The sequence below is a fragment of the Aegilops tauschii genome, chromosome 4 (genome assembly GCF_002575655.3).
Source record: "Aegilops tauschii subsp. strangulata cultivar AL8/78 chromosome 4, Aet v6.0, whole genome shotgun sequence".
In the NCBI taxonomy this organism is placed as follows: domain Eukaryota; kingdom Viridiplantae; phylum Streptophyta; class Magnoliopsida; order Poales; family Poaceae; genus Aegilops; species Aegilops tauschii.
In genome coordinates, this window is record NC_053038.3 from 7,452,341 (window position 1) to 7,476,696 (window position 24,356).

At 45.2% G+C, this 24,356-nt stretch overlaps 1 pseudogene; it reads left to right on the top strand.

Annotated features, from left to right (window-relative positions):
- Positions 1-643: 643 nt before the first annotated feature.
- On the top strand, positions 644-23,650 carry LOC109761055 (uncharacterized; annotated as a pseudogene).
- Positions 23,651-24,356: the final 706 nt, after the last annotated feature.

The window sequence follows — 24,356 nt, forward strand, 5'->3', positions numbered from 1 at the left end:
ATAGAATGGAGTCGCTCGGTGGAGTTGGCCTAAATAATTCTGATGCGATGGGCAAAGCTAGCGTGCCGGTGACCGACGTGAATCTCGGAGCCACACCTTGAATGCGGTGTCTTGTGTCGGAGCAGAAGCATGCATACACAGTGCAGTGCGTACTTGCACAGCTCAAGATAATAATTGATCGCTTGGACGATAATAGTATCACTCGTACTTGCACAGCTCCAGATATAATAATACTGTACTACCAGTAGGAGTACCATACACACTACAAGTTGCGAGTTTTCATGCAAGTTGATCATACGTACGTATGCTTATACTAGTAGCAAGGGCAAATACACTTTCTTTTGTTATGCATGCGAGCGGCCGTGTATCATACACGTCGACGGGCTAGACTTGATTAATTCTAGATTCAGACTGATCAGTACTACTAAACGTGATCGATCGCGCGGTTACCGGGTTGACGTACGTATCTGCTTACCAGACTTGTCAGTATATATGTACTGCTAGTCAGATCCGTCTTGGTGTGTCCAAAAAAAAAAATTCCCCAAAACCTAGGGCTCCCTGGCGGCGCTAGGGTTTCGACGTGGAAACCGATCGGCGGCCACGGATCTCATCGGCGGGCCGCCCCAAGGACTCGGCGAGGGTGATGGCTACACCACCCGCGGCGGAGACGACGCAGGAGAACTCAGGATCGAACAACACCAGATCGGCGAGGGAGAAACTTGAGGAAGCGCTGGGAAAGTTGGACATACCCGAGGAGGAGGCGACTCCTCTCGTGATAGATGACCGTCTGGATGGTGCTCCGGTGAAGTGGTTGCTGGCGGGTAAGGTTCTGTACCGCAATCAGTATCATATACACACCATTGGCAATGCTTTGCGACCGGCTTGGGGAAACCCTAGAGGACTGCAGTTCCGCTCGACTGGAGCGAATATGTTTGTGGCTGAATTTGAGTCTCAGCGAGATCGTGACAGAGTTTGGGCAGGATCGCTTTGCCACATCAACAAGAATGCGGTCATCCTGGCCGAGTTTGAAGAGTGCATGCGCCCAGATGAGGTCAAGTTCGATCGCCTGCAGGTTTGGGCTAGGGTTCTTAATCTACCCTATAATTTGAGAGATGATGCATGGAGCCTCCCAATAGCCCGGATGATTGATAAAGAGGTTCAGATTGCTAAGTTTGATCACAACGGAGGCTACCTCCGAGCTAGAGTTTCGGTGGAGGTCAATAAACCACTTAGGAGATGGGTGCATATTGATTCGGCGAGGAGGAAGAAGGTGGATTCCTATGACATACAATATGAACAAATTCCATACTTCTGTTTCTCTTGTGGGCGGCTGGGCCATTCGGATCTTTACTGCTCTAACCCAAGAACATGTGATGAGAAGGGAGAGCTTCCGTTTGGGCCGACACTGCGAGCTCCTGATGAGAACAGGTATCCAGCAGGCAGCGAAAATTCTTCCAGGGGCCAGAAGTCTGACCATAACAGCAAACAAGAGACGAGGAATTCTAGAACAAAATCCAAGCAAGATGCGGGGGAGGAGGTGGTCTCGCCCTTGAAGAACAAAGAGAACACTCGCTATAAGAGAAAGGAGGGACCGACCGCAGTATATCAACCGAAGCAGTTGCTTCTTACAAGCACTGCAGGTGGAGAAGATGATGAGGATCTTGTACGGGAACCAAAGAAGAAGAGGCCTACGCCTGACAACTCGGCAGAGACCGGTGATCGGTCCTGCCCAGCCCAATGAGTTGCCTCTCATGGAACTGCCGGGGGCTTGGGAACCCCGAGGCGGTTCGAGAGCTTCGCAGCATTGTGAAGCTAGAAGGACCCACTCTTCTCTTTGTCGTGGAAACAAAAATTAAGGGGAAGAGAGTTGAGGACTTGCAAAGACATCTAGGCTTCGGAGGGTGCTTTGCAGTGGATAGTGTAGGCCTTAGTGGTGGCATCGGGCTTTTTTGGTCACATGATGTTATTGTCGATCTTAAAAACTATAGTTCTGGACATATTGATGCTACTGTTAAATACAAAGATCAAAACTCCTTTCAGTGGAGGTTTACTGGTTTTTATGGAGCGCCTCGAGCTGAAGATAGACATCATAGTTGGCGTTTCCTATGTACATTGTATTCCATGCCGCATGCGGCCTGGATTTGTATGGGTGATTTTAATGAAACTCTCTATGCTAATGAACACTTCAGTCAGGCAGCTAGGCCTGAGAGACAAATGAGAGCTTTCAGAGAAGTCACCGATGAAGTGGCCCTCCAAGATTTGGGGTGGTCAGGCACAGCTTACACCTGGGACAATCGGCAGGCAGGTGATGCAAATGTCAAGGCGAGGCTGGATAGAGCCTTTGACAATGACGAGTTCCGGCAACACTTTCAATACATCAGAGTCAGACACTTACCTTCTGTTGAATCTGATCATTGTTTTGTTGTAGCGGAGATAAAGGAAAAACTTACGAACATGTCACGAGCAAAGAGACAATTTAGATATGAGAACGTGTGGTCATCGCATGTGGACTATGACCGTATAGTTGCTGCAGCGTGGCAAGAGGCAAACAGAGGTCCGGGCCTCCAAGGTATTGCGGACTCACTGCATCATCTGAAGGAAACGCTTGAACCTTGGGGGTCTCGCGAGTTTGGCTGCTTAACTCGCCGAGTCAGACAGTTACAGAAAAGACTCGACAATCTTCGGTGTCGTTCGGTGGGACGAGGGCCAACGGAGGAGGAAAAAACTGTGGTTCGACAGCTGCGCGAGGCCCTTCACCAGGAGGAGATCTGGCAATGGCAGCGATCTTGTGTTCCTTGGCTGAGAGAAGGCGATCGTAACACTGCATACTTCCAGGCTCAGGCAGCTCAAAGGAAACGTATTAACAAAATACAAGGTTTATGTCGAGCGTATGGCTCGGTTTGTGCAAATGAAGAGGAAGATAAGAGCGAGGTTCAAACATTCTATAGGAATTTATATGAATCCCAAGGTTTTATGGATTCTACCGAGCTGCTCACTCATGTTCCAGTTAAGGTCACGGATGACATGAACGTGGAATTAATAAAACCCTATACGGCGGCGGAAGTCAGGGCAGCCTTGTTTCAAATGGCTCCCTCCAAAGCACCAGGGGTAGACGGCTTCACTGCAGGGTTTTATCAGCGTCACTGGAGCTTAGTAGGTGAGGCAGTAACCGGGGCAGTGTTGGATTTTCTAAACGGTGGAGAACTACCAGTGGGTTTGAACGACACTTCCATCACTTTGATCCCCAAGGTACGACACCCCCAGTTTATATCGCAGTATAGACCCATTGCATTATGCTCGGTTCTATACAAGATTGCTTCAAAGTGTGTGACGAACCGAATGAGAACATATATGGATGTGATAATCAGTGAAGAACAAAGCGTGTTCGTCCCTGGACGGCCCATAACTGACAATGTCCTAGTTGCATATGAGAGTGTGCACACAATGAGAAGGCGGAAAAAGGGAAGAACTATGCTTGTGCAATTAAACTAGACATGATGAAAGCGTACGACCGTGTCGAATGGCATTTTCTTGAGGCTATTCTCACAAAGTTGGGTTTCAACAGGGTCTTTGTCCGGCCGATCATGAAGTGTGTATCTTCGGTACGCTTCTCAGTCCGGGTAAACGGTGAGCTGCTGCCCTTCTTTACACCCTCGCGTGGGTTGAGACAAGGTGACCCGGCGTCACCTTTCCTTTTTTGCTCTGTGCGGAGGGTTTCTCCTCTTTGCTGAAATTTTACAATAATGGGCACATCGACAGAGGTATAAGAGTGAGCTACAGATCGCCATGGGTGTCACACTTGCTTTTCGCAGACGACAGCTTGATCTTCGTTAGTGCAACCACCCAAAGTGCAGAGAGATTGAATGACATCCTCAGAATTTACGGGGAAGCATCGGGTCAGTGTGTTAATCGTACTAAGAGTGCTATTTATTTCAGCTCCAACACGCCGGCCCAGCTCAAGCAGCAGCTAAAATCGGTTCTCAACATCGACGTCGAGGCCTTTAGCGAGCGTTACCTGGGGCTACCCATGGTGGTTGGCCGCATCACAAGCGGTACTTTCGACCACATTGGGGAGAGAGCTCGCGGGAAGATACAGGGATGGTCTGAGAAACAACTTGCATGCGCAGGTCGTGAAACATTGCTGAAATCAGTTGTTCAGGCGATTCCCACGTACTCAATGAGTACATTCTTATTGACAAAGAAGCTGTGCAAGAGTTTGACTTCACCAATGGCCAAATATTTCTGGAGCATCTCTATTGACAAAAATGCGTTGCATTGGGTTTCCTGGAAGAATTTGGCTACACCAAAGTGCCAAGGTGGTATTGAAGGAAATATGCCCTAGAGGCAATAATAAAGTTATTATTTATTTCCTTATATCATGATAAATGTTTATTATTCATGCTAGAATTGTATTAACCGGAAACATAATACATGTGTGAATACATAGACAAACAGAGTGTCACTAGTATGCCTCTACTTGACTAGCTCGTTAATCAAAGATGGTTATGTTTCCTAGCCATAGACATAAGTTGTCATTTGATTAACGAGATCACCTCATTAGGATAATGACGTGATTGACTTGACCCATTCCGTTGGCTTAGCACCCGATCGTTTAGTATGTTGCTATTGCTTTCTTCATGACTTATACATGTTCCTCTGACTATGAGATTATGCAACTCCCGTTTACCGGAGGAACACTTTGTGTGCTACCAAACGTCACAACGTAAATGGGTGATTATAAAGGTGCTCTACAGGTGTCTCCAAAGGTACTTGTTGGGTTGGCGTATTTCGAGATTAGGATTTGTCACTCCGATTGTCGGAGAGGTATCTCTGGGCCCACTCGGTAATGCACATCACTATAAGCCTTGCAAGCATTGTGACTAATAAGTTAGTTGCGGGATGATGTGTTACGGAACGAGTAAAGAGACTTGCCGGTAACGAGATTGAACTAGGTATCGAGATACCGACGATCGAATCTCGGGCAAGTAACATACTGATGACAAAGGGAACAACGTATGTTGTTATGCGGTCTGACTGATAAAGATCTTTGTAGAATATGTGGGAGCCAATATGGGCATCCAGGTCCCGCTATTGGTTATTGACCGGAGACGTGTCTCGGTCATGTCTACATAGTTCTCGAACCCGTAGGGTCCGCACGCTTAAAGTTACGATGACAGTTTTATTATGAGTTTATGTATGTTGATGTACCGAAGGAGTTCGGAGTCCCGGATGAGATCGGGGACATGACGAGGAGTCTCGAAATGGTCGAGACGTAAAGATCGATATATTGGACGACTATATTCAGACTTCGGAAAGGTTCCGAGTGATTCGGGTATTTTTCGGAGTACCGGAGAGTTACGGGAATACGTATTGGGCCTTATTGGGCCATACGGGAAAGAAGAAAAAGGGCCTCAAGGGTGGCCGCACCCCTCCCCTTGGTCTGGTCCGAATTGGACTAGGGAAGGGGGGCGCCCCCTTCCTTCCTTCTCTTTTTCCCTTCCTCTTTTCCTATTCCATATGGGAGGTGGAATCCTACTAGGACTAGGGAGTCCTAGTAGGACTCCACACTTGGTGCGCCCCCTCCTAGGGCCGGCCTCCTCCTCCCTTGCTCCTTTATATACGGGGGCAGGGGGGCACCCCAGAGACACAACAATTGATCCTTGAGATCTTTTAGCCGTGTGCGGTGCCCCTCTCCACCAAATTACACCTCGATAATATCATTGCGGAGCTTAGGCGAAGCCCTGCGTCGGTAGAACATCATCACCGTCACCACGCCGTCGTGTTGACGAAACTCTCCCTCAACACTCGGCTGTATCGGAGTTCGAGGGACGTCATCGAGCTGAACGTGTGTAGAACTCGGAGGTGCCGTGCGTTCGGTACTTGATCGGTCGGATCGTGAAGACGTACGACTACATCAACCGCGTTGTGATAACGCTTCCGCTGTCGGTCTACGAGGGTACGTGGACAACACTCTCCCCTCTCGTTGCTATGCATCACCATGATCTTGCGTGTGCGTAGGAATTTTTTTGAAATTACTACGTTCCCCAACAGTGGTATCCGAGCCTGGTTTTATGCGTTGATGCTATGCACGAGTAGAACACAAGTGAGTTGTGGGCGATATAAGTCATACTGCTTACCAACATGTCATACTTTGGTTCAGCGGTATTGTGAGATGAAGCGGCCCGGACCGACATTACGCGTACGCTTACGCGAGACTGGTTTCACCATTCGGAGCACTCGTTGCTTAAAGGTGACTGGCGGGTGTCTGTCTCTCTCACTTTAGTTGAACCGAGTGTGGCTACGCCCGGTCCTTGCGAAGGTTAAAACAGCACCAACTTGACAAACTATCGTTGTGGTTTTGATGCGTAGGTAAGAACGGTTCTTGCTAAGCCCGTAGCAGCCACGTAAAACTTGCAACAACAAAGTAGAGGACGTCTAACTTGTTTTTGCAGGGCATGTTGTGATGTGATATGGTCAAGACATGATGTGATATAATGTGTTGTATGAGATGATCATGTTTTGTAACCGAGTTATCGGCAACTGGCAGGAGCCATATGGTTGTCGCTTTATTGTATGAGATGCAATCGCCATGTAATAGATTTACTTTATCACTAAGCGGTAGCGATAGTCGTAAAAGCAATAAGTTGGCGAGACGACAACGATGCTACGATGGAGATCAAGGTGTCGCGCCGGTGACGATGGTGATCATGACGGTGCTTCGGAGATGGAGATCACAAGCACGGTGCTTCGGAGATGGAGATCACAAGCACAAGATGATGATGGCCATATCATATCACTTATATTGATTGCATGTGATGTTAATCCTTTATGCATCTTATCTTGCTTTGATTGACGGTAGCATTATAAGATGATCTCTCACTAAAATTTCAAGATAAAAGTGTTCTCCCTGAGTATGCACCATTGCAAAAGTTCTTCGTGCTGAGACACCACGTGTTAATCGGGTGTGATAGGCTCTACGTTCAAATACAACGGGTGCAAAACAGTTGCACACGCGGAATACTCAGGTTAAACTTGACGAGCCTAGCATATACAGATATGGCCTCGGAACACAGAGACCGAAAGGTCGAGCGTGAATCATATAGTAGATATGATCAACATAGTGATGTTCACCATTGAAACTACTCCATCTCACGTGTTAATCGGACATGGTTTAGTTGCTTTGGATCACGTAATCACTTAGATGATTAGAGAGATGTCTATCTAAGTGGGAGTTCTTAAGTAATATGATTAATTAAACTTAAATTTATCATGAACTTAGTCCTGATAGTATTTTGCAAATTATGTTATAGATCAATAGCTCGCGTTGTTGCTTCCCTGTGTTTATTTTTTGTTCCTAGAGAAAAATTATGTTGAAAGATGTTAGTAGCAAAGATGCGGATTGGATCCGTGATCTGAGGATTATCCTCATTGCTGCACAGAAAAATTATGTCCTTGATGCACCGCTAGGTGACAGATCTATTGCAGGAGCAGATGCAGATGTTATGAACGTTTGGCTAGCTCAATATGATGACTACTTGATAGTTTAGTGCACCATGCTTAACGGCTTAGAATCGGGACTTCAAAGACGTTTTGAACGTCATGGACCATATGAGATGTTCCAGGAGTTGAAGTTAATATTTCAAGCAAATACCCGAGTTGAGAGAGATGAAATCTCCAACAAGTTCTATAGCAAAAAGATGGAGGAGAATCGCTCAACTAGTGAGCATGTGCTCAGATTGTCTGGGTACTACAACCGCTTGAATCAAGTGGGAGTTTATCTTCCAGATAAAATAGTGATTGACAGAATTCTCTAGTCACCATCACCAAGTTAGTAGAACTTCGTGATGAACTATGGTATGCAAGGGATGACGAAAGTAATTCCCGAGCTCTTCGTGATGCTGAAATCGACGAAGGTAGAAATCAAGAAAAACATCAAGTGTTGATGGTTGACGAGACCACTTCAAGTGTTGATGGTTGACGAGACCGCTAGTTTCAAGAAAAGGGCAAAGGGAAAAAGGGGAACTTCAAAAAGAACGGCAAGCAAGTTGCTGCTCAAGTGAAGAAGCCTAAGTCTGGTCCTAAGCCTGAGACTAAGTGCTTCTACTGCAAAGGGACTGGTCACTGGAAGCGGAACTACCCCAACTATTTGGTGGATAAGAAGGATGGCAAAGTGAACAAAGGTATATTTGATATACATATTATTGATGTGTCCTTTACTAGTGTTTATAGAAATCCCTCGGTAATTGATACTGGTTCAGTTGCTAAGAGTAGTAACTCGAAACGGGAGTTGCAGAATAAACAGAGACTAGTAAAAGTGAACAAAGGTATATTTGATATACAGATTATTGATGTGTACTTTACTAGTGTTTATAGCAACCCCTCGGTAATTGATACTGGTTCAGTTGCTAAAGAGTAGTAACTCGAAAACGGGAGTTGCAGAATAAACAGAGACTAGTAAAAGGCGAGGTGACGATGTGTGTTGGAAGTAGTTCCAAGATTGATATGATCATCATCGCACACTCCCTGTACTTTCGGGATTAGTGTTGAAACTAAATAAGTGTTATTTGGTGTTTGCGTTGAGCATGAATATGATCTGATCATGTTTATTGCAATACGGTTATTCATTTAAGTTAGAGAACAATTGTTGTTCTGTTTACATGAATAAAATCTTTATGGTCATACACACCAACGAAAATGGTTTGTTGGATCTCGATCGTAGTGATACACATATTCATAATATTGAAGCCAAAAGATGCAAAGTTAATAATGATAGTGCAACTTATTTGTGGTACTGCCGTTTAGGTCATATTGGTGTAAAGCGCATGAAGAAACTCCATACTGATGGGATTTTGGAATCACTTGATTATGAATCACTTGATGCTTGCGAACCGTGCCTCATGGGCAAGATGATTAAAACGCCGTTCTCCGGAACTATGGAGAGAGCAACAGATTTGTTGGAAATCATACATACAGATGTATGTGGTCCGATGAATATTGAGGCTCGTAGCAGGTATCATTATTTTCTGACCTTCACAGATGATTTGAGCAGATATGGGTATATCTACTTGATGAAACACAAAGTCTGAAACATTTGAAAAGTTCAAAGAATTTCAGAGTGAAGTGGAGAATCATCGTAACAAGAAAATAAAAGTTTCTACGATATGATCGCAGAGGTAAAATATTTGAGTTACGAGTTTGGCCTTCAGTTAAAACAATGTGAAATAGTTTCACTACTCACGCCACCTGGAACACCACAGTGTAATGGTGTGTCCGAACGTCATAACCGTACTTTATTGGATATAGTGCAATCTATGATGTCTCTTACCAATTTACCACTATCGTTTTGGGTTATGCATTAGAGACAGCTACATTCACGTTAAATAGGGCACCATCAAAATCCGTTGAGACGACGCCTTATGAACTGTGGTTTGGCAAGAAACCAAAGTTGTCGTTTCTTAAAATTTTGGGGTTGCGATGCTTATGTGAAAATATTTCATCCTGATAAGCTCAAACCCAAATCGGAGAAATGTGTCTTCATAGGATACCCAAAGGAGACAGTTGGGTACACCTTCTATCACATATCCGAAGGCAAGACATTCGTTGCTAAGTATGGATCCTTTCTAGAGAAGGAGTTTCTCTCGAAAGATGTGAGTGGGAGGAAAGTAGAACTTGATGAGGTAACTGTACCTGCTCCCTTATTGGATCACAGAAATCTGTTCCTGTGACTTCTACACCAATTAGTGAGGAAGTTAATGATGATGATCATGTAACTTCAGATCAAGTTACTACCAAACCTCGTAGGTAAACCAGAGTAAGATCCGCACCAGAGTGGTACGGTAATCCTGTTCTGAAGGTTATGTTACTAGACCATGACGAACCTACAAACTATGAAGAAGCGATGGTGAGCCCAGATTCCGCAAAATGGCTTGAGGCCATGAAATCTGAGATGAGATCCATGTATGAGAACAAAGTGTGGACTTTGGTTGACTTGCCCGATGATCGGCAAGCAATTGAGAATAAATGGATTGTCAAGAGGAAGACGGACGCTGATAGTAGTATCACTATCTACAAAGCTAGAATTGTCGCAAAAAGGTTTTCGACAAGTTCAAGATGTTGACTACGATGAGAGTTTCTCACTCGTATCTATGCTTAAGTCTGTCCGAATCATGTTAGCAATTGCCGCATTTTATGAAATCTGGCAAAGGGATAAACAAAACTGCAGTCCTTGATGGATTTATTAAAGAAGAGTTGTATATGATACAACCAGAAGGTTTTGTCAATCCTAAAGGTGCTAACAAAATATGCAAGCTCCAGCGATCCATCAATGGACTGGTGCAAGCATCTCGGAGTTGGAATATACGCTTTGATAAGTTGATCAAAGCATATAGTTGTATACAGACTTGCGGTGAAGCCTGTATTTACAAGAAAGTGAGTGGGAGCACTACAGCATTTCTGATAAGTATATGTGAATGACATATTGTTGATCAAAAATAATGTAGAATTATTCTGCAAAGCATAAAGGAGTGTTTGAAAGGAGTTTTTCAAAGATAGACCTCGGTGAAGCTGCTTACATATTGAGCATCAAGATCTATAGAGATAGATGAAGACGCTTGATAAGTTTTTCAATGAGTACATACCTTCACAAGATTTTGAAGTAGTTCAAAATAGAACAGTCAAAGAAAAGAGTTCTTGCCTGTGTTACAAGGTGTGAAATTGAGTAAAGACTCAAAGCCCGACCACGGCAAAAGATAGAAAGAGAATGAAAGTCATTCCTATGCCTTGGCCATAGGTTCTATAAAGTATGCCATGCTGTGTACCAGATCTATTGTATACCCTACACTGATTTTGGCAAGGGAGTACAATAGTGATCTAGGAGTAGATCATTGGACAACGGTCAAAATTATCCTTACTGGAATAAGGATATGTTTCTCGATTATGGAAGTGACAAAAGGCTCGTCGTAAAAGGTTACGTCGATGCAAGTTTTGACACTAATCTAGATGACTCTAAGTCTCGGTCTAGATACATATTGAAAGTGGGAGCAATTAGCTAGAGTAGCTCCATGCAGAGCATTGTAGACATAGAAATTTGCAAAATACTTACGGATCTGAATGTGACAGACCCGTTGACTAAAATTATCTCACAAGCAAAACATGATCACACCTTAGTACTCTTTGGGTGTTAATCACATAGCGATGTGAACTAGATTACTGACTCTAGTAAACCCTTTGGGTGATGGTCACATGACGATGTGAACCATGGGTGTTAATCACATGGTGATGTGAACTATTGATGTTAAATCACATGGCGATGTGAACTAGATTATTGACTCTAGTGCAAGTGGGAGACTGAAGGAAATATGCCCTAGAGGCAATAATAAAGTTATTATTTATTTCCTTATATCATGATAAATGTTTATTATTCATGCTAGAATTGTATTAACCGGAAACATAATACATGTGTGAATACATAGACAAACAGAGTGTCACTAGTATGCCTCTACTTGACTAGTTCGTTAATCAAAGATGGTTATGTTTCCTAGCCATAGACATAAGTTGTCATTTGATTAACGAGATCACCTCATTAGGAGAATGACGTGATTTACTTGACCCATTTCGTTGGCTTTGTTGGAAATATGCCCTAGAGGCAATAATAAATAGGTTATTATTATATTTCCTTGTTCATGATAATCGTTTATTATCCATGCTAGAATTGTATTGATAGGAAACTCAGATACATGTGTGGATACATAGACAACACCATGTCCCTAGTAAGCCTCTAGGAGACTAGCTCGTTGATCAATAGATGGTTACGGTTTCCTGACCATGGACATTGGATGTCGTTGATAACGGGATCACATCATTAGGAGAATGATGTGATGGACAAGACCCAATCCTAAGCCTAGCACAAGATCGTGTAGTTCGTTTGCTAAGAGCTTTTCTAATGTCAAGTATCATTTCCTTAGACCATGAGATTGTGCAACTCCCGGATACCGTAGGAATGCTTTGGGTGTACCAAACGTCACAACGTAACTGGGTGGCTATAAAGGTGCACTACAGGTATCTCCGAAAGTGTCTGTTGGGTTGGCACGAATCGAGACTGGGATTTGTCACTCCGTGTAAACGGAGAGGTACCTCTGGGCCCACTCGGTAGGACATCATCATAATGTGCACAATGTGACCAAGGAGTTGATCACGGGATGATGTGAGTTACGGAACGAGTAAAGAGACTTGCCGGTAACGAGATTGAACAAGGTATCGGGATACCGATGATCGAATCTCGGGCAAGTAACATACCGATAGACAAAGGGAATTGTATACGGGATTGATTGAATCCTCAACATCGTGGTTCATCCGATGAGATCATCGAGGAGCATGTGGGAGCCAACATGGGTATCCAGATCCCGCTGTTGGTTATTGACCGGAGAGTCGTCTCGGTCATGTCTGCCTGTCTCCCGAACCCGTAGGGTCTACACACTGAAGGTTCGGTGACGCTAGGGTTATAGAGATATTAGTATGCGGTAACCCGAAAGTTGTTCGGAGTCCCGGATGAGATCCCGGACGTCACGAGGAGTTCCGGAATGGTCCGGAGGTAAAGATTTATATATGGGAAGTCTTATTTTGGTCGCCGGAAAAGTTTCGCACTTTATCGGTATTGTACCGGGAGTGCCGAAAGGGGTCCGGGGGTCCACCAAGGGGGTCCACCAGCCCCGGGGGGCCACATGGGCTGTAGGGGGTGCGCCTTGGCCTATATGGGCCAAGGGCACCAGCCCCAAAAGGCCCATGCGCCAAGAGATAAGAAAAAAGGGAGAGTCCTAAAAGGGGAAGGCACCTCCGAGGTGCCTTGGGGGGGAAGGACTCCTCCCTGGCCGCACCCTTCCTTGGAGGAAGGGCCAAGGCTGCGCCCCCCCTCTCCCTTGGCCCTATATATAGTGGGGGGGAGGGAGGGCAGCAGCAATCCAAGCCCCTGGCGCCTCCCTATCCCTCCCGTGACACCTCTCCCTCCCGTTAGTGCTTGGCGAAGCCCTACCGGGATCCCCGCTACTTCCACCACCACGCCGTCGTGCTGCTGGATCTCCATCAACCTCTCCTCCCCCCTTGCTGGATCAAGAAGGAGGAGACGTCGCTGCGCCGTACGTGTGTTGAACGCGGAGGTGCCGTCCGTTCGGCGCTAGGATCATCGGTGATTTGGATCACGACGAGTACGACTCCATCAACCCCGTTCTCTTGAACGCTCCCGCTCGCGATCTACAAGGGTATGTAGATGCACTCCCCTTCCCCTCGTTGCTAGATTACTCCATAGATTGATCTTGGTGATGCGTAGAAAATTTTGAATTTCTGCTACGTTCCCCAACAGTGGCATCATGAGCTAGGTCTATGCGTAGTTTCTATGCACGAGTAGAACACAAAGTAGTTGTGGGCGTCGATGTTGTCAATTCTTCTTGCCGCTACTAGTCTTATCTTGTTTCGGCGGCATTGTGGGATGAAGCGGCCCGGACCGACCTTACACGTACACTTACGTGAGACAGGTTCCACCGACTGACATGCACTAGTTGCATAAGGTGGCTAGCGGGTGTCTGTCTCTCCCACTTTAGTCGGAACGGATTCGATGAAAAGGGTCCTTATGAAGGGTAAATAGAAATTGGCATATCACGTTGTGGTTTTACGTAGGTAAGAAACGTTCTTGCTAGAAACCTATACAAGCCACGTAAAAAGTTGCAACAACAATTAGAGGACGTCTAACTTGTTTTTGCAGCATGTGCTATGTGATGTGATATGGCCAGAAGATGTGATGAATGATATATGTGATGTATGAGATTGATCATATTCTTGTAATAGGAATCACGACTTGCATGTCGATGAGTATGACAACCGGCAGGAGCCATAGGAGTTGTCTTTATTTTTTGTATGACCTGCGTGTCATTCTATAACGCCATGTAAATTACTTTACTTTATTGCTAAGCGTGTTAGCCATAGAAGTAGAAGTAATCGTTGGCGTGACAACTTCATGAAGACACAATGATGGAGATCATGATGATGGAGATCATGGTGTCATGCCGGTGACAAAGATGATCATGGTGCCCCGAAGATGGAGATTAAAGGAGCAAAATGATATTGGCCATATCATGTCACTATTTGATTGCATGTGATGTTTATCATGTTATGCATCTTATTTGCTTAGAACGACGGTAGTAAGTAAGATGATCCCTCACTAAAATTTCAAGAGACGTGTTCCCCCTAACTGTGCACCGTTGCGAAGGTTCGTTGTTTCGAAGCACCACGTGATGATCGGGTGTGATAGATTCTAACGTTCGAATACAACGGGTGTTGACGAGCCTAGCATGTACAGACATGGCCTCGGAACACATGCGAAGCACTTAGGTTGACTTGACGAGCCTAGCATGTACAGACATGGCCTCGGAACACAAGAGACCGAAAGGTCGAACATGAGTCGTATAGCAGATACGATCAACATGGAGATGTTCACCGATGATGACTAGTCCGTCTCACGTGATGATCGGACATGGCCTAGTTTGACTCGGATCATGTATCGCTTAGATGACTAGAGGGATGTCTATCTGAGTGGGAGTTCAATAATCAGATGAACTTCATTATCATGAACATAGTCAAAAGGTCTTTGCAAATTATGTCATACGCTTTAGTTCTACTGTTTAAGATATGTTCCTAGAGAAAATTTAGTTGAAAGTTGGTAGTAGCAATTATGCGGACTGGGTCCGTAAACTGAGGATTGTCCTCATTGCTGCACAGAAGGCTTATGTCCTTAATGCACCACTCGGTGTGCTGAACCTTAGCGTCGTCTGTAGATGTTGCGGAACATCTGACATACACGTTTTGATGACTACGTGATAGTTCAGTGCGTAATGCTAACGGTTTAGAATTGTGGCACCAAAGACGGTTTTGAAACTTCGCAGAACATATGAGATGTTATGAAGACTGAAATTGGGATTTCAGACTAGTGCCTACGTCAAGAGGTATGAGACCTCTGACAAGTTTCTTAAGCCTGCAAACTAAGGGAGAAAAGCTCAATCGTTGAGCATGTGCTCAGATTGTCTGAGTACCACAATCGCTTGAATCGAGTGGGAGTTAATCTCCCAGATGAGATAGTGATGGTTCTCCATAGTCACTGCCACCAAGCTAGTAGAGCTTCGTGATGAACTATAACATATCAGGGATAGTTATGATGATCCTTGAGCTATTCGCGATGTTTGACACCGCGAAAGTAGAAATCAAGAAGGAGCATCAATTATTGATGGTTAGTAAAACCACTAGTTTCTAGAAGGGCAAGGGCAAAAGGGATACTTCATGAAACAGCAAGTCATTTGCTGCTCTAGTGAAGAATCCCAAGGTTGAACCCAAACCCGAGACTAAGTGCTTCTGTAATGAGGGGAACGGTCACTGAAGCAGTACTACCCTAGATACTTGGTAGATGAGAAGGCAGGCAAGGTCGACAGAAGTATATTGGATATAAATTATATGAATGTGTACTTTACTAGTACTCCTAGCAGCACCAGGGTATTAGATATCGGTTCGGTTGCTAAGTGTTAGTAACTCGAAATAAAAGCTGCGAAATAAATGGAGACTAGCTAAAGGTGAGATGACGATGTATGTTGGAAGTGTTTCCAAGGTTGATGTGATCAAGCATCGCATGCTCCCTCTACCATCGAGATTGGTGTTAAACCTAAATAATTGTTATTTAGTGTTGAGCATAAACATGATTGGATTATGTTTATCGCAATACGGTTATTCATTTAAGGAGAATAATGGTTACTCTGTTTATTTGAATAATACCTTCAATGGTCTTGCACCTAAAATGAATCTCGATCGCAGTGATACACATGTTCGTGCCAAAAGATATAAAATAGTAATGATAGTACCACATACTTGTGGCACTGCCATTTGAGTCATATTGGTATAGAATGCATGAAGAAGCTCCATGTAGATGGATCTTTGGACTCAGTCGTTTTTGAAAAGATTGAGACATGCGAACCATGTCTATTGGTATATATGCATGAAGAAACTCCATGCAGATGGATCGTTTGGACTCACTTGATTTTGAATCACTTGAGACATGCAAATCATACCACATGGGCAAGATGACTGAAAGGCCTCGTTTTCAGTAAGATGGAACAAGAGAGCAACTTATTGGAAGTAATACATTTTGATGTATGCAGTCCAATGAGTGCTGGGGCATGCAGTGGATATCGTTATGTTCTTACTTCACAGATGGTTTGAGTAGATGCTGAGTGTATTTGCTTGATGAAACACAAGTCTGAATTATTCAAGTAATTTCAGAGTGAAGTTGAAGATCGTCGTGACAAGAGGATAAAATGTCTGTGATATGATCATAGAGATGAGTATCTGAGTTACGAGTTTGGCACACAGTTAAGACATTGTGGAAAGTGTTTCACAATTAATACCGCCTGGAACACCATAGTGTGATGGTGTGTCCGAACATCATAACTGCACCCTATTGGATATGGTGCATACCATGACGTCTCTTATCGAATTACCACTATCGTTTATGGGTTAGGCATTAGAGATAACCGCATTCACTTTTAAAGGAGCACCTCGCAATTCCGTTGAGACGACACCGTTTAGAGAAACCTAAGTTGTCGTTTCTTAAAAGTTTGGGGCTGCGATGCTTATGCGAAAAAGTTTCAGGCTGATAAGCTCGAACCCAAAGCGGATAAATGCATCTTCATAGAAAACCCAAAACAGTTGGGTATACCTCCTATTTCAGATCTGGAAGCAAAAGTAATTGCTCCTAGAAACGAGTCCTTTCTCGAGGAAAAGTTTCTCTCAAAAGAATTGAGTGGGAGGATGGTGGAGACTTGATAAGGTTATTGAACCGTCACTTCGACTAGTGTACAAGAAGTTGTTTCCTGTGGCACCTACACCAATTGAAGTGGAAGCTTATGATAGTGATCATGAAACTTCGGGTCAAGTCAGTACCAAACCTCGTAGGACGACGAGGATGCGTACTACTTCAGAGTAATGCGTAATCCTGTCTTGGGAGTCATGTTGTTGGACAACGATGAACCTATGAGCTATGGAGAAGCAATGGTGGGCCCATATTCCGACAAATGGTTAGAAGCCATGAAATCCGAGATAAATGGATCTTTAAGAAGAAGACGGACATGGACGGTAATGTAACCGTCTATGAAGCTCGACTTGTGGCAAAGAGAATTTTCACAAGTTCAAGGAGTTGACTACGATGAGATTTTCTCATCCGTAGCGATGCTTAAGTCCATCGGAATCATGTTAGCATTAGCTGCATTTATGAAATCTGGCAGATGGATGTCAAAACAAGTTTCCTTACCAGTTTTCGTATGGAAAGGTTGTATGTGATACAATCAGAAAGGTTTTGTCGATCCTAAGGATGCTAATAGGTATGCTAGCTCCAGCGATCCTTCCATGGACTAGAGCAAGCATCTCGAAGTCAGAATATACGTTTTGATGGAGTGATCAAAGTTTTTGGGTTTATACAAAGTTTGTTAGAAACTTGTATTTACAATAAAGTGAGTGGGAGCGCTACAACATTTCTGATAAGTATATGTGAATGACATATTGTTGATCCGAAATGATGTAAAATTTCTGGAAAGCATAAAGGGTTGTTTGAAATGAGTTTTTCAAAGGAAGACCTGGATAAAGCTGCTTACATATTGGGCATCAAGATCCATAAAGATAGATCAAGACGCCCGATGATACTTTCAAAGAACGCACACCTTGACATGATTTTGAAGGAGTTCAAAATAGATCAGCAAAGAAGGAGTTCTTGGCTTTGTTACAAGGTGTGAGTATTGAGTAAGACTCAAGACCTGACCACAGCAGAAGAGAGAGAAAGGACGAAGGTCGTCCCCTATGCTTCAGACGTAGGCTCTACAGTATGCTATGCTGTGTACCGCACATGAAGTGTGCCTTGCCATGAGTTGGTCAAGGGGTACAATAGTGATCCGGGAATGGATCACATGACAGCGGTCGAACTTATCCTTAGTATCTAGTGGACTAAGGAATTTTCTCGATTATGGAGGTGAAAAGGAGTTCGTCGTAAAGGGTTACGTCGATGCGAACTTTGACACTAATCCGGATGACTCTGAGTAGTAAACCGGATTCGTATAGTAGTGCAGTTATTTGAAATGGCTCCAAGTAGCGTGTGGTAGCATCCACAAGATGACATAGATATTCGTAAAGCACACACGGATCTGAAAGGTTCAGACCCATTGACTAATAACCTCTCTCACAAGCATAACATGATCAAACCAGAACTCATTGAGTGTTAATCACATAGTGATGTGAACTAGATTGTTGACTCTAGTAAACTCTTTGGATGTTGGTCACATGGTGATGTGACCTATGAGTGTTAATCACATGGTGATGTGGACTAGATTATTGACTCTAGTGCAAGTGGGAGACTGTTGGAAATATGCCCTAGAGGCAATAATAAATAGGTTATTATTATATTTCCTTGTTCATGATAATCGTTTATTATCCATGCTAGAATTGTATTGATAGGAAACTCAGATACATGTGTGGATACATAGACAACACCATGTCCCTAGTAAGCCTCTAGGAGACTAGCTCGTTGATCAATAGATGGTTACGGTTTCCTGACCATGGACATTGGATGTCGTTGATAACGGGATCACATCATTAGGAGAATGATGTGATGGACAAGACCCAATCCTAAGCCTAGCACAAGATCGTGTAGTTCGTTTGCTAAGAGCTTTTCTAATGTCAAGTATCATTTCCTTAGACCATGAGATTGTGCAACTCCCGGATACCGTAGGAATGCTTTGGGTGTACCAAACGTCACAACGTAACTGGGTGGCTATAAAGGTGCACTACAGGTATCTCCGAAAGTGTCTGTTGGGTTGGCACGAATCGAGACTGGGATTTGTCACTCCGTGTAAACGGAGAGGTACCTTTGGGCCCACTCGGTAGGACATCATCATAATGTGAACAATGTGACCAAGGAGTTGATCACGGGATGATGTGAGTTACGGAACGAGTAAAGAGACTTGCCGGTAACGAGATTGAACAAGGTATCGGGATACCGACGATCGAATCTCGGGCAAGTAACATACCGATAGACAAAGGGAATTGTATACGGGATTGATTGAATCCTCAACATCGTGGTTCATCCGATGAGATCATCGAGGAGCATGTGGGAGCCAACATGGGTATCCAGATCCCGCTGTTGGTTATTGACCGGAGAGTCGTCTCGGTCATGTCTGCCTGTCTCCCGAACCCGTAGGGTCTACACACTTAAGGTTCGGTGACGCTAGGGTTATAGAGATATTAGTATGCGGTAACCCGAAAGTAGTTCGGAGTCCCGGATGAGATCCCGGACGTCACGAGGAGTTCCGGAATGGTCCGGAGGTAAAGATTTATATATGGGAAGTCTTATTTTGGTCGTCGGAAAAGTTTCGCACTTTATCGGTATTGTACCGGGAGTGCCGAAAGGGGTCCGGGGGTCCACCAAGGGGGTCCACCAGCCCCGGGGGGCCACATGGGCTGTAGGGGGTGCGCCTTGGCCTATATGGGCCAAGGGCACCAGCCCCAAAAGGCCCATGCGCCAAGAGATAAGAAAAAAGGGAGAGTCCTAAAAGGGGAAGGCACCTCCGAGGTGCCTTGGGGGGGAAGATCTCCTCCGTGGCCGCACCCTTCCTTGGAGGAAGGGCCAAGGCTGCGCCCCCCCCCTCTCCCTTGGCCCTATATATAGTGGGGGGGAGGGAGGGCAGCAGCAATCCAAGCCCCTGGCGCCTCCCTATCCCTCCCGTGACACCTCTCCCTCCCGTTAGTGCTTGGCGAAGCCCTACCGGGATCCCCGCTACTTCCATCACCACGCCGTCGTGATGCTGGATCTCCATCAACCTCTCCTCCCCCCTTGCTGGATCAAGAAGGAGGAGACGTCGCTGCGCCGTACGTGTGTTGAACGCGGAGGTGCCGTCCGTTCGGCGCTAGGATCATCGGTGATTTGGATCACGACGAGTACGACTCGATCAACCCCGTTCTCTTGAACGCTTCCGCTCGCGATCTACAAAGGTATGTAGATGCACTCCCCTTCCCCTCGTTGCTAGATTACTCCATAGAGTGATCTTGGTGATGCGTAGAAAATTTTGAATTTCTGCTACGTTCCCCAACAGGCTTAGCAGCCGATCGTTTAGTATGTTGCTATTGCTTTCTTCATGACTTATACATGTTCCTCTGACTATGAGATTATGCAACTCCCGTTTACCGGAGGAACACTTTGTGTGCTACCAAACGTCACAACGTAAATGGGTGATTATAAAGGTGCTCTACAGGTGTCTCCAAAGGTACTTGTTGGGTTGGCGTATTTCGAGATTAGGATTTGTCACTCCGATTGTCGGAGAGGTATCTCTGGGCCCACTCGGTAATGCACATCACTATAAGCCTTGCAAGCATTGTGACTAATAAGTTAGTTGCGGGATGATGTGTTACGGAACGAGTAAAGAGACTTGCCGGTAACGAGATTGAACTAGGTATCGAGATACCGACGATCGAATCTCGGGCAAGTAACATACTGATGACAAAGGGAACAACGTATGTTGTTATGCGGTCTGACCGATAAAGATCTTTGTAGAATATGTGGGAGCCAATATGGGCATCCAGGTCCCGCTATTGGTTATTGACCGGAGACGTGTCTCGGTCATGTCTACATAGTTCTCGAACCCGTAGGGTCCGCACGCTTAAAGTTACGATGACAGTTTTATTATGAGTTTATGTATGTTGATGTACCGAAGGCGTTCGGAGTCCCGGATGAGATCGGGGACATGACGAGGAGTCTCGAAATGGTCGAGACGTAAAGATCGATATATTGGACGACTATATTCGGACTTCGGAAAGGTTCCGAGTGATTCAGGTATTTTTCGGAGTACCGGAGAGTTACGGGAATACGTATTGGGCCTTATTGGGCCATACGGGAAAGAAGAAAAAGGGCCTCAAGGGTGGCCGCACCCCTCCCCTTGGTCTGGTCCAAATTGGACTAGGGAAGGGGGGCGCCCCCTTCCTTCCTTCTCTTTTTCCCTTCCTCTTTTCCTATTCCATATGGGAGGTGGAATCCTACTAGGACTAGGGAGTCCTAGTAGGACTCCACACTTGGTGCGCCCCCTCCTAGGGCCCGCCTCCTCCTCCCTTGCTCCTTTATATACGGGGGCAGGGGGGCACCCCAGAGACACAACAATTGATCCTTGAGATCTTTTAGCCGTGTGCGGTGCCCCCCTCCACCAAATTACACCTTGATAATATCATTGCGGAGCTTAGGCGAAGCCCTGCGTCGGTAGAACATCATCACCGTCACCACGCCGTCGTGCTGACGAAACTCTCCCTCAACACTCGGCTGGATCGGAGTTCGAGGGACGTCATCGAGCTGAACGTGTGTAGAACTCGGAGGTGCCGTGCGTTCGGTACTTGATCAGTCGGATCGTGAAGACGTACGACTACATCAACCGCGTTGTGATAACGCTTCCGCTGTCGGTCTACGAGGGTACGTGGACAACACTCTCCCCTCTCGTTGCTATGCATCACCATGATCTTGCGTGTGCGTAGGAATTTTTTTGAAATTACTACGTTCCCCAACAGGTATGGGGTTTCGTGGCCCTCATCAGTTCAATCTTGCGCTGCTCGGGAAGCATGGTTGGCGCTTTATGACTAACCCTAATTCTCTTTGCGCAAGAGTAATGAAAGGCCGATACTTTCCTGACACAAATTTCTTGCATGCTTCTGTTCCAAAGTCAGCGTCAGTGACTTGGCGAGCCATCATTGCTGGCAGGGAAGCACTGCAAGCGGGCCTTATCAAGAGAGTTGGAGATGGGAGATCCATCGATGTATGGCAGGACAAGTGGATTCCGGGAACCATATCTATGTCACCTCTGCTAAAACCTCCAAACACGCCGATTCAGACAGTTTCGGACCTCATTGATACTGATAACTGGACGTGGAGGCAGGATCTGATTAGGACAACCTTCATCGCCCCGGATGCTGATTCCATTCTTAACATCCCAATCAGAAGGGGAGGAGGAGAGGATTTCTATGCTTGGGCTTTTGAACGATCAGGCAACTACACTGTTAAATCGGCGTACCGTGCTCTAATGACTCAGAATGAGCGCTTTGCTCTAAAGGAAGGGACGGCTACCGGCGCTTCTCGAGATGATAAACAGATGTGGACGGCCTTGTGGAAACTCAAAGTGATCCCAAAAGTTCGAGTGTTCTGGTGGCGGGTACTGAGAGGGATCCTACCGGACGAAAGCACTCTAAAGCATCGCCATATTGCAGTCTTAGATACTTGCAAAGTTTGTCTGGCAAGGGAGGAGGATCTCATGCATGCGCTCATTCAATGTTCCCATGCACGACGCTTCTAGAACGAAGCTTATGCTTGGTTTGATCCGAGGCTTCCTCGACTACACCCACACTCGTGGGCCACATCCTGTGTGGAGACCGGATCAGAGATGACGATCGAGCAAAGATTATTACCATCATGTGGACGATCTGGCATTCTCGCAATCGGATCAAGCATGGGGAAGAAGGGAGAGACCCAACAGCGGCCATCAGGTCGACGAGGGAGGCCCTAGCGCTGCTAGAATTACCGCGGAAAGAAGCTACACTTCTACCAGGCTTCGGATGGCAACCACCTGAACAAGGTATGATCAAAATATCAACAGATGGTGCACTCAATGTGGCGGATGGCCGAGGAGGCGCATGTGGTGTTGCTCGCTCCGCGTCAGCGCTACTGGGAGCATGGTGCAAGCCGTTCGGTGACATTTCAGATCCATTGATTATGGAAGCTTTATCATTGCGAGAAGGAGTGCTTTTTGCAAAACTTCGAGGCATATCGCATGTGATAATGGAGACCGACTGTCAGGAGTTAGTGCAACTCTAGAATTCTCGCCACAATTCACGTTCGATTGTGGCTCCTATCCTAGATGAAATAGGAGAGCAAGTTTTTGATTTTTCAGTTTTTGAGGTTCAACATGTAAACAGGGCAGCAAATTTACCGGCGCATCTCTGTGCAAAACGTGCATGCACTCTGAATGCGACCGATTGCGGGCTCGAAGAGACTCCTAGCTTCTTGGTGACCAGCCTCTTGGCTGATTGCCCGGAGAACACTTTTGTTGAATAAAGCTCTCTGATTTGCCCGGAAAAAAAAGATCCGTCTTGGTGTCTTCATCGGTTGTTTAATTGAGAGAGGATGTCAATTGCACCTACTATATTCATCCGTATGCATCATCTCCGGCCGAGTAGGACTGATATTGTATATACGTTTATACATTATTATGTTCTTGCCAAACGAGGACTGCGGTGTGCTTATATTATGCATAACTACGCACTCTCCAAGTTGGTTGGACACGCAAAGATATGATATCCGATAATGGATATGATATTGCGTTCCGTACGACTATATACGAGTACAACAAATAGTGCGTAAATCAGGGAGCACCTCCCAGGGGAGTTGGTAGACTAGAGCTCTCCGTTCGGACAATAAATACTCATACGGTATGTTAGGGAACAAGTATAGACAGTAAAAAAGACACAGAACACTAAACACTCATTGGTTTCCGTTATCATAAACCACCAATTCTTACAAGCAACAAAGAAAGAAAACCAAACATGTCCTAAGGCACCTACAGTAAACAAGCTGTGGCCGGACCCCCTCCACCACGATAAGTGACTAATAATTTCTAGGCTGGGGTGGGTGTCAAATTTAGTCATGAGCATGGCAAAGTGTAGGAACAAAAATTTGATTAAGCACATTTTCTATCCCCATGATGCAGAGGAGATTTCAAAGATTCGTGTTCACTCTTCGGGGGATGGAGATTTTATTGCTTACGTTAAAACTGTGTACAATTTTACGCTAATTTCAAGGATAGGCAGGATACGTTGGGCCAATCTAGTGGCGAACCAAATGAGGAAAAGAAGGCTCCGGGATTTTATTTGAAACGTTCATGTTCCCCCACAAGATCATGATTTTTGCGTGGCGTGCCACAACAAATATATTGGCGGTTTAGGTTAATAGAGCTACACACCATTAGACTAATTCATGTATGTGCTCTATTTGTGGTGAGAAAGATGATAGCACTCTTCACGGTCTCGTGAGTTGTCCTAAGGCTCGTGCTCTGCTTTGGTTTGAGGGCATGTGGAATATTCTTGAGGAAGAGCTTTTCAAGTTCTCAGGACCGGATTGGTTACTAGTTCGGTTGGATCGGTTCAGTTTGCAGTAGCAAGAGCAAATTATCTGTCTCTTCTGGCGAGTCTGGCATTTGAGAATGACTTAATTTTTGATAAGAGGAAGGAATTCATTAGTTTCTCTGTAAATTATG